Genomic DNA, 10355 nt, shown 5'->3' on the forward strand with positions numbered 1-10355 from the left:
TTCTTCTAAGTCAATGGTTATTTTCCTTTTGGTTGCTGTCATTTCATTCTAAATGGCAATGTGTGATTGTCTGCTAAACATTGGGTGATATCTTCTTTCCGCTATATGATGTAAATCTGCAATAACTCCATTCACTTGTACTTCTGAATCCGGCCTATTCAATGCAAATGAGTTTAAGGTTACCATGAAAATTATAGGTTTCAGAGTAACAGCCGTGTTAGTCTGTATTTGCAAAAAGAAAAGGAGTACTTGTGGCACCTTAGAGACTAACCAATTTATTTGAGCATAAGCTTTCATGAGCTACAGCTCACTTCATCGGATGCATCGGATGCTGTAGCTCACGAAAGCTTATGCTCAAATAAGTTGGTTAGTCTCTAAGGTGCCACAAGTACTCCTTTTCTTTTCATGAAAATTATAACACTGAATTCTCCGCTGTTGCAAATTTAAAGTCTTAACCTGAGTACTACATTAGCAAGTTTTTTAAATTTTATAATCTCTCTCTCCTTGAGGCAGCCCTGTTATTTAAATCAAATATATCTACATCTCATCAAATTCTATTTGCCAGTTATTTGTAGGTAGTTGTAAAACAGTATTATATTTAGCATCTTATCACTTAAGTTAATCTGTCTTGGAGTGACATAAAATTCCTTGGATGAACAAGAAAATATTTATGTGATGAGGGTTTGAAGGCAAAGGCACATTGTGATAAAGGACTGAGAACAATTTGATGCTTGTTTACCAAAATGAAAAAGTCTTAGCTATACTGTTCTCTAAAATTTGCATTAGAGTAGCAACAGTTATGGCAACTCCACTCTGCTCAAACTGAGAAACAGGGGACTTAACCAACAGGTGGACAGCAGTGAAGACAGGAAAAGGTAAGTAATCAGTACAGCCATGATAAAGGAGCATGAAATAAGCATGCCCTTGCTGCCGAGTCAACAGTGTGCCCTGGTTGCCAAGAAGGCCAATGGCATTTTGGGGTTTATAAGTAGGGGCATTGCCAGCAGATCGAGGGACGTGATCGTTCCCCTCTATTTGACATTGGTGAGGCCTCATCTGGAGTACTGTGTCCAGTTTTGGGCCCCACACTACAAGAAGGATGTGGAGAAATTGAGAGAGTCCAACGAAAGGCAACAAAAATGATTAGGGGTCTGGAACACATGACTTATGAGGAGAGGCTGAGGGAACTGGGATTGCTTAGTCTACGGAAGAGAAGAATGAGGGGGGATTTGATAGCTGCTTTTAACTACCTGAAAGGTGGATCCAAAGAGGATGGATCCAGACTATTCTCAGTGGTAGCAGATGACAGGACAAGGAGTAATGGTCTCAAGTTGCAGTGGGGGAGATTTAGGTTGGATATTAGGAAAAACTTTTTCACTAGGAGGGTGGTGAAACCCTGGAATGCGTTACCTAGGGAGGTGGTGGAATCCCCTTCCTTAGAAGTTTTCAAGGTCAGGCTTGACAAAGCCCTGGCTGGGATGATTTAGTTGGGGATTGGTCCTGCTCTGGGCAGGGGGTTGGACTAGATGACCTCCAGAGGTCCCTTCCAACTCTGGTATTCTATGATTCTAAGAGAGTAACAGCATGGATAAAAGGATTTTATATTCTTTACCTTAGGCTAAACAAATTCAAATCAGTGTCTTTGTCAACACTGCTAGTAAGACTGACGTGACAAGTGTTTATTAATTTTTGGAATAAAATTCCCTTCTATAATTGATTTCTATAATTCTAAAACCTAGAATTTGTACAGTATTAAGCCATGCTGACTAAAGGCATAGCTACCAAATGAGAAAGAAAGGGGATATAGTGAGCTATGCTACAATGCTCATCTCTTTCCTTTCGTACTTGGGGAGGGGACAAAATGAGGATTGCAAGAGAATATTTATTGGCATGGTCAGAGTTAATATTTGGGGCTGGATCCACTGATGACTGCTTGAGCACTGACAGTGAATTTAAGTGATTTAGTGCATATTTAGGTCTTCTAATGGGCATTTCTATTAAATGTGTTACAGCAAGAAAAACAACTGTATAGGAAGAATAAGTCTAGCTATTGAGAGAGTGAACATGTGCAGAAGCTTGGGTTAGACACTGCACTGATATACTATTGGAGGAAAAACAAACACAGTTCCTCAATTTTCTTTCACTATGTAAATTTCCCTCCCACTGGGCCAAGCTCTTAGTATTGATTTATGTTGCCACCACTAACACATTTCTTTGCTGTGCTTAATATGAAGAACCAGAGTGCAGCCTCAGAGTCTCCTGTACAGGTCAACAGTAATAATAAAAATAACACCGTTATAATTTGTGGTGTCAATAGTTCTCCTCTTTCCCAGCCATGTTATCCGTTTAAAAGGGATGAGAAATTCTTCCCTAGTTCTAGGTTTTCTTTCCATTGTGATAAGGCCTTCACATCACATTTCTAAAATCGGAGTCTTGAAACCAATGATCACTAAGGTGAACTGGAATTCCTCTCTTTTCACACAAAACTACCATCAGCAACGAGCCTGTTTTGTTCTGGGAAGTGCAAACAAAAATCTAAATTACCCAATCATTAGGCTGAGTTTCTTTCTATATGACAATGCCTTGCAAAATCCAACCACCACAGTAAAGAGGAAATTTAGGTTCCTCCCAAAAATTACATTTCAGCCCTACTCCTTCTTCCACGCAGGTAAAAGGCTGAACTTCCATTGACTTTAGCGATAGTACAGGAGGATCTGAACCTTTACTAAGGATGTGGAACAATCCCTCTTATTTTAATTAAAAAATGGATGTCTAGATTGCTTGGTTTGGAGGCTGCAATAAGACTCACTTTTGCAAATCTTTGTCTGATCCTTCTCTGGAGCAAAGAGCTTAGAAGTCTAAGCATCAGATCTGAATCTGTTTCTAGATTCCTTGGGACCACAGGTTAAAGTTTCAGCATCAGCTCAGTTATTCAACCTTTTGAAGCAAGGTGTGCAAGAAACTCCGTTCAGTTTTTACTGTGTGGAAGTCAGATGGATGAGACTTCAAGTCAATTCCTATTCAGAAATGCACTTAAGCATATGCTTAAACTCCTACTGACTTAAATGGGACTTCACCACATGCTTAAATGCTCTGCTGAATAAGATGCCTGAAAGCTGAAGTTCTTTCTGTTCTATGTGAACAGTAAAGATCCCATGAGAGTGTTCATAAAAGCAGGGGTTTCCCCTTCAACCAAAATTCCATCAGCTTGAATCTCCCCTCATTTACACTAGTGGAATAACTATTTAAGTCAATGGTAATACATCAGGAAAAAACTGAGAGGAGAATCTGGCCCACCAACAATGCTCCACACAAGTACGGATATAGCGACACTAGGAAGAGGGTTCAAATGAAAAATTAAAAGGAGTCCCTTTCCCTAAACAGCTGACACCAAGTCCTCTCTTTGAGAAGAGTCATATTCTGCCCATCACTCAAAAGCTAACCACATCCTTTGCTAATGTCAGGAGGCCAACATTATTCACTGGAGTTTCAGTGAGCCCTACAAGTCTCTCAGTTCTCTGGGCCGATGGAACTGCTCCAGCCTCCCAGAGTCTGACTGAGAAGTGTAAATTTTTTTTAAAATCAGCTCAACACATTTTTTCATAATCTCATAAATAACATAAAATCAGTTATTCAGTTTAAAGAAAAGTCTTATTTTGCAAGTGTCAAGCAACTGACTTACTATTTACCATCTAACAGTTGTTGGCACTTTGGGGTGGTGCTGATGGAGAAAAACTAATAAATCTGCTCTCCTGAATTTTTCCAAAAGATTTTAGGGCTTTTAAAATAATGTAAAGAGACTACACAGAAAGGCATCTTTCCAGTCTGGTATGTACAAATCAAAGTAACTTAAATCCCATCCAATTATGTAATTATCCAGTGGACCAGAAGATGTGTGAAGAACCCTCTCTAATCTACTGGGTACTTAAAATGTTTTTTTAAAACCCCTGCCTAATTACATAATTACCCAGTAGGCCTGAAAGGTTCTAATCTGCAACTGTCTCCTGGCTAAATAACACACAATTGTTTGGGGCATGGGAAGAGAGGGTAGAAAATGGATTTATATTCCAGTTTTTTGTCTAATGATATGTAACTTTTTGGTGGGACTGATTTTGTTCCACACTAGAAACTCAATTTGAATTTAATATTTCCTCTCCTTTCTACCTCTTTAAAAATACCATACCAAACAAGTAGAACTATGATAGAGACATAATTTATCACATCGATTTTCCTTGGACAAAAGCATCCTTAAATAGATCATGGTAGATCCAATGGCTCCCAGGGGGATATATGATTCCTGGTGTCAATTTTGTAAATAATATAGTCAACACCTACTGGATGACAGGACACAGTAAAGCTAACTAAAGTAGGCCTTCACACACTCAATGCAAGTCTGTTATGGATTTAAGGGTCAATAAATTGTATATTAAGTATTCTTCAAGTGAGCCATAATATGATCAATGAAAATGGCTTCACCGAGTCGATTATACAAGCATAAAGAACTCTTGCATTCAACATGATCTCAATATGCTGTTGTATAGCTATTTTTTTAAAAAAGGAGATTTGTACAAAAATATTGTTGACTATGACTTCTGATGGCAAAAACAAATCAATTCAGAGGAAGGGCTGAACAATACCCCTGAGACAGTAAAATATCCCCATTTTACAGAAACAAAGAGAGAAGTTAAGTGATTTCCCTGCCAGAGAATCAGTGGGAGCCAGGAACAGACAGAACCTAGATCTCTTGACTTTCAGTCCTGTACCTTAGCCACCAGAACGTGCCCCCACCCACCCATCACCTCCAAGATGCACAAAGAGCAAATGAACCAACAGAACAAAACAGGGGAAGAAATGTGAAATTTGTGCCACTCCAGCTCTCTGCAATGCCAAGAAGGAAAGGGCTCTGTATGTGTCAGCGGCAGTTTGTGGTTTTGAAAACATGAACAATGACATCAGTAATATTTCTCCTAGTGCAGTGGTTTAAATGGAACCTGAGGCTAAGTGCATAATTCCTCATGTTGAGGGATATTACTTGGTAATCCAATGCTTTATTCACAGGGGTTGGAGGGATTAAGGGAGAACTGAAGATTGTGCAAGGAAATGTATTCTTAAAGCATATAGAAGGTAAACAGCAGTTGTCTTTAGTCGTTTACTAAGTGTTTGAAGTCTTAAAAAAAGAACTTAATTTATTTCTTAAACCTGCTGGTGTGGAAGTTCTTGGTTGAAGTGATAGCAAGGCATCTGGTGAAAAGATTTCAACTAAAGATTTTTAGAATTAGTATTTTCTGTTATCTAGAGTGGCCCCAAAAGTGCACTAAAGAGAAGGTGAGGTAATATCTTTTATTGGACCAACTTCTCTTGGTGAGAGAGACAAGCTCTAGTGGTTCCTTGGGTTGTTTATTTGCATGTCTTATTAATTTAACAATAGATGCACCTACTAAAAAATTAAATTAAAAATTCCCTATCTACTTGCATAGTGATTTGATGAAGAGTTAGGAGCTTTTGAAAATTTTACTGTAAATGATTTGGGAGCATACGTCCCCTTTTCAAAAGCACCTAAGTGACTTAGAAGGTTACATCAAATTGGCTTACAGTGAGTTTAGTCTCCGAGCTGCCTTTTTTGAAAATGGGACTTAAGCTACTGAAATAAATAGTCCACTGGTTTGATCCACTATGGCAGGTCCTATGTGAGTCAGCTTTACCACAATGAGAAGCATCATCTGTAACCACAATACCATTTAAGGTTTCTGAATTACCGTTCTACAATCAAATTTGCATGACTGTAAAGGGTAGAATTTTAAAAAGCTCTTAAATCCCTCAAGTCAATGAGATTTAAGCTCCTAAACAACTTGGGAGCAGTGTTCCCTCTAATTTTTCCCACCCATGTGTGGAATCAATTTTGTTATGTGCACCAATATGGTGGTGATGTGTGACATATCACCTCCATATTGGTGCACATAACAAAATTCATGTGGCGGCGTGGGACTGAGGCATTTGGAGTGTGGGAGGGGGCTCAGGGCTGGGGCAGAGGGTTGCGGTGCAGGGAGGCGGTGAGAGCTCTGGCTGGGCGTGCGGGCTCTGTGGTGGGGCTGGGGATGAGGGGCTCAGGGCTGGGGCAGAAGGTTGGGGTGCAGGGGGGTGAGGGCTCCGGCTTAGGGTGTGGGCTCTGGGGTGGGGCTGGGGATGAGGGGTTTGGGGTGCAGTGGGGCTCCCCGAGGCACCGGTGGGGAGAGAGGACTCCCCCCAGCAGCATCTGAGTTGTGGGGGAGAGGCGCATCTCCCCTGGCCGTGACAGGTCCAGGCCAGGCTGGGTCAGGGCGCCTGTCCCCTGGCCACGGCAGGTCCAGGCCAGGCTCGTTTAGGGCCAGGGGAGGGGCACCTGGCCCCCAGCTGCAGCAGGTCCAGGACTGGGCTGGGTCAGGACGCTGCAGCAGATCCGGGGCTTGGAGAGAGACATCTCTCCCTGCTGCAGCCCTGAGTGCCTATGCGGCGCTTAATAGGCAGCTGCACGGCCACGCAGCTTAGAGGGAATTTAGCTTGGAAGCTTTTGGAAATTTTACTCTTGGAATCTATTGATTAACTTATAAATAAATCGGAATATAGTAGCACAAAGTTTGAATACAGAATGATAAACTCAGAGACCTTAAAGGTGTTAATGTTATAGACGATGTGTCTCTCCGTGGTGAAGCTGACTCACGCAAACTGCCATACTGGATTAGACAAGTGGTCCATCTCATTCAATAGCCTAGCTCTGACTATGGCCAGGGCTGGCAGCTTCAGAATTGTGCTCAAGAACCCCTGCAATAGGCAGTTATGAGATAACTTTGCCTGGGGGCAAGTTTCCTACAAATTAGAGTTGTGTAAATAACTGATCTTTTGGTTCACTAGCTGGTACAAAAAACTGAAAAAACTCTCATTGTTTCAGATTGACCCAAAATAAAGAAATATCAAATTTTTCATTGAACCAAAAAAGTCTTTAAAATTTTGTTTCCAGTCTAACTAAACATTTTGGTTCAGCTTTTTAAGATGTTAATTTTAAAAAAATTAAACTAAATAAATTTATAAAAAAATCATTTTGAATCAAAAATATTAAATATTTTGTTTCCAGACTGTCAAAATGAAACATTTTGATTTTTTTTTGACTGAAACAATTCAGCGGATTCAACACAAATTCAAAAAATGTTTCGATCAATCCAAATCTGCATTTTTCAGTGAAAAAAAGTTTTGGATGAAAAATTTTGTCCAGCTGTACCACAAGTAATTAGAGGTTGATGTATGCCCTGAAGCATGAGGATTTATATTTTACTTCCAGAATTCATCTTTATTAGGGAGGGAGAACAGAAGTTCCCAATCTACCGTCTGTATACATTACTTTTATCACAGAATCATAGGACTCAAGAGGTCACCTAATCCAGTCCCCTGGACTTATGGCATGACTAAATATTATCTACACCATCCCTGACAGGTGTTTGTCTGCATCAGGGGTAGGTAACCTGCGGCCCATCAGGGCAATCTGCTGGTGGGCCGCAAGACAGTTTGTTTACATGGACCGTCCACAGGCACAACCACCCGCAGCTCCCAGCTCCAAAGCACTTGCAATCCCTCCCAGTTTGGTGTCACCTGCAAACTTTATAAGTGTACTCTCTTTGCCATTATCTAAATCATCGATAAAGATATTGAACAGAACTTGACCCAGAACTGATCCCTGTAGGACTCCACTCAATATGCCCTGTCAGTTTGACTGTGAACCACTGATAATTACTCTCTGGGAATGGTTTTCCAACTAGTTATGCACCCACCTTATAGTAGTTCCATCTAGGTTGTATTTCCCTAGTTTGTTTATGAGAAGGTCATGCAAGACAGTATCAAAAGCCTTACTAAAGTCAAGATATACCACATCCACCACGTCTCCTCTATCCACAAGGCTTGTTACTTTGTCAAAGAAAGCTATCAGGTTGGTTGGACATGATTTGTTCTAGACAAATCCATGCTGACGGTTATTCTTATCATGTCTCCTCTGATTCATCTCCTCTCTAAACAGTCCCAATCTTTTAAATCTGTCTTCACGAGAGTTTTTCATACCTCAAGTCATTTGCCACCTATCTCAGAACCCCCTGTATTTCTGCTATATCCTTTGTGAGACAGAGTGACTGGAACTGAATACCGTATTCCAGGCGAGGGTGTATTATTAATTTGCATAATGACATTTTTGATATTATTGTCCATGACACTCTTCGTGCACCCTAACAGTTTGTTTGCTTTTTTGATTGCTGCTACACATTGAGCAGATGTCTTCATTGAACTGTCCACAGTGAAGGGATACGGTGATCCGATAAATGCATTGGTAAAGGATTTAAAGAAGGTATTTGTTAAAGGAGTGGAAATGGGGGGTGGAGGATCTGGGCTCCTGTGACTGGCATGGCAGGGAGCCAGCCCCTCTCCTTTATAGCTCACCTTAACCCTCACTTGAACGGGGGATAGTAAGGTCCAAGTAGTGGGTAGGCTGGGGACCAGGATGGCAAAGGGGGAGGGCCAGAGGTGAAAGTAAGCTGGTATGCCCTGGTACGGCGTACCGGTAAGAGCCGGTGTGCTGCACTGGGACCGGCTTTCCCAGAGGGCAATTTAAAGCCCTGGGGTAGCGGCGGCGGGGCTGTGGCAGGGATTTAAAGGGCTCTTTAAATCCTCACCTGAGCCCTGTTGTCTGAGCCCTGGGGTAGGGGTGGGGGGGCTCTGGCAGGGATTTAAAGGGCAGGGCCGATAGCAGTGGCTGGAGTCCCGGGGCCCTTTAAATTCCCGATGGAGCCCAGTCGCTGCTACCCCAGGGCTTGGGCAGCATGGCTCAGGCGGGGATTTAAAGGGCTCGGGGCTCTGGCAGCCACTACCTGGAGCCCCAGGCCCTTTAAAGCTCTGCCAGAGCCCAGAGCCCAGGGATAGCGGTGGCAGCCGGGAGCCCCCAGGACTCTTCAGTGATTTAAAGGGCCCGGGGCTCTGCTGTGGTAACGGCAGCTGGAGCCCCGGGGTTCCCAACCACCTCTGCAGCTGGTAGCTCGGGGGTGATTTAAAGGGCCCCGGGCTCCCAGCCGCCACTACCGCAGCTGGAGCCCTGGCCCTTTAAATCAAGATGTAAAGGGTCTGGGGATTTAAGGCCCTGACTCTTCCAGTTGAGGCCACGCCCCCTGCTCAGGACTCCAGCATACCAGTAAGTCCTCTAACTTACTTTCACCCCTGGGGAGGGCTGACAGAAGTCCCCCAGGTATATACTGAAATGATCATGCACTGTACACTTTTACCTGCACAGTATACTCCCAGACAGTTAATAATAAAGTTGTGGCCTAATTAAACCACATCCAGGGTCTCCTGTCCTTCTGGCATAGCAAGACAACGATGCTCAGGTCTTTTTCCTGAGCTGATACTGATAATTGAATTATCTGACAAAATTACATTATATATATTTTTATTTTTCCTTAGTATAATACTTGTATTTTGCTAATGATTCATTAGTGATGAGAGTTTCTAAAATGTAAATAAAGAGAAAATGTTAACTGATTCAATTAGTCTTAATTATTTGCTCAGCTACATTGTGAATACCATATTATACCTCAATCGTATTGTACTATTTCATTGTTCACAGATTTAAAACTGGTGAGAAAAAAGGGCACATCTCTGGAATATTTCAGTAAATATTACCTGGATTTTTTAGAGAGTGTGTGTTAATTCTAGACAAAGAGTTTCTTCTTATTAACCCTGATGGGGGGCCAGCCAAGCAAAATTTAAGTGAGTTGCATGACATTGTGACATGGAGCAGAAGGTCACAATGCCACTTGCTCAAATTTGGCACCCTCCCCTCCTCAGAACCAAGCAGCACTATGACCCCATTGTTGGAGCTGGGTTGCAATGCCTGGAATGGGGAGCTAAACCCAGCCAGCCCCACAGGACAGGAGCCACTTCAATCAGCGCAGGGCAAGGGGATTTGTCGCTCAAAGCAGGACTGTCCTGCAAAAACTGGGACTGCTGGAAGATTTGCATATGCATCACACTTATAGAAGTCTCCAAACAATAGGCTGTGACACCTTCTCAAAGACAAGGTCACAAGTATCTTTTATAATGGAAAGTGTTGAGCACCCTAAAGATAGGAGTTGCTATCTTAAATCATTACAGACCCAAAATTTTTACTGAAATCTTGTTGTCCTATATGAGAACATGACATGGTGATGCAGCTCTAGGCAGTCATCGTAGATATACTCAGGTTTCAGAGTAACAGCCGTGTTAGTCTGTATTCGCAAAAAGAAAAGGAGTACTTGTGGCACCTTAGAGACTAACCAATTTATCTGAGCATGAGCTTTCGTGAGCTACAG

Source organism: Eretmochelys imbricata, chromosome 12, assembly GCF_965152235.1.
Source record: "Eretmochelys imbricata isolate rEreImb1 chromosome 12, rEreImb1.hap1, whole genome shotgun sequence".
Classification (NCBI taxonomy): domain Eukaryota; kingdom Metazoa; phylum Chordata; order Testudines; family Cheloniidae; genus Eretmochelys; species Eretmochelys imbricata.